This window comes from Pipistrellus hanaki, assembly GCF_964339955.1.
Source record: "Pipistrellus hanaki genome assembly, chromosome: 1".
Classification (NCBI taxonomy): Eukaryota; Metazoa; Chordata; class Mammalia; order Chiroptera; family Vespertilionidae; genus Pipistrellus; species Pipistrellus hanaki.
The window spans coordinates 33,145,291-33,146,680 of record NC_140503.1 but is presented as its reverse complement, the minus strand read 5'-3'; positions in this window follow the sequence as shown (position 1 = coordinate 33,146,680).

Genomic DNA, 1,390 nt, shown 5'->3' with positions numbered 1-1,390 from the left:
ATTTGACCTCCTTTCTTTTTTTCCATCATTATCCAAGGCATTTCCTTGGAAAAATATGTCTACTGTCTTTCTCACCAGCCACTCCCCCCCGCGTGGCCACCCACACTCCCCACGTTGCCATGTCTGCCCAGGGCATGGGTGTGATGCTGGCTCCCGCACACACAGGCCTGCAGCAGCACGAACGAGGTCGGGGAGTACAGGCCCTCTGAGCTTTGGGGGTTCTGTGTCTCATCTCCTCCAACACAGGGAACCCTACCCCCTGAGCAAATCCAGAAGTGGTACCTCTCAGCCCTAGTGAATATCCCTATTGTTTTGGCTGTCCAATTTTACTGCAGAGAAATGTAAACATCCTTACCTCGTACCAGGACCGATGGGTACACTGTGAAAACAAATGCAGAAATGAGCACCAGCATTTGGTCTTTATCCTGGGGATCTTTCTCATTAAAAAAAAATTTTTTTAAATTGATTTTTAGAGGAAGGGAGAGAGAAATATTCATGAGAGAGGATCATTAACGATTGACTGCCTCCTACATGCCCCCTACTGGGGATTGAGCCTGAAGCATGGACATGTACCCTGACCAGGAATCAAACCAGTGACCTCTTGGTTCCTGGGTTGACACTGAACTGCTGAGCCACAGAGGCTGGGCCCCTTCTCATTAAAATAAAATAAAATAAAATAAAATAAAATAATTGAGTTTTAGAGAGCAGAGTGAGAGAGAGAGAGAAACACTGATGTGAGAGAAACACATCAATTGAACTACCTCCTGCATGTCCTTTACCTGAGATTGAGTCCACAACCTGGGCATGTGCCCTGACTGGGAATCAAACCAGCAACCTTCAGTGCACAGGACAACGCCCAACCAACTGAGCCACACTGACCATGGCCCCTGTCATTCTTTTTTTTTTCTTTTCTTTTAATATATTTATTGATATTTTTTTTTTTACAGAGAGGAGGGGAGAGGGATAGAGAGCTAGAAATATCGATGAGAGAGAAACATTGATCAGCTGTCTCCTGCACATTCCTCACTGAGTATGTGCCCACAACCAAGGCACATGCCCTTGACTGGAATCAAACCTGGGACCCTTCAGTCCGCAAACCCACACTCTATCCACTGAGCCAAACCGGCTAGGGCCTCCTGTCATTTTTGTCAGCACCGACGCTCTGCCAGGCGATTCCATTTCAAAAAAGGAAGCAGACTGTGATTGTTTTGTTTGTGGCGGGGGAGAGTCAATAAGGAGACAGTATTCACAGAGAAGAACCAGAGCACATCTCCTTGGTCCAATCTTTACCTGGTGTCCATGGGCCCCCGTTCTGTAACTTCATTAGAGTTTGCTTTTCAGCATCTTTGTATTCATAACCCATCCCTTCAACAAGTGATATCCATCTATT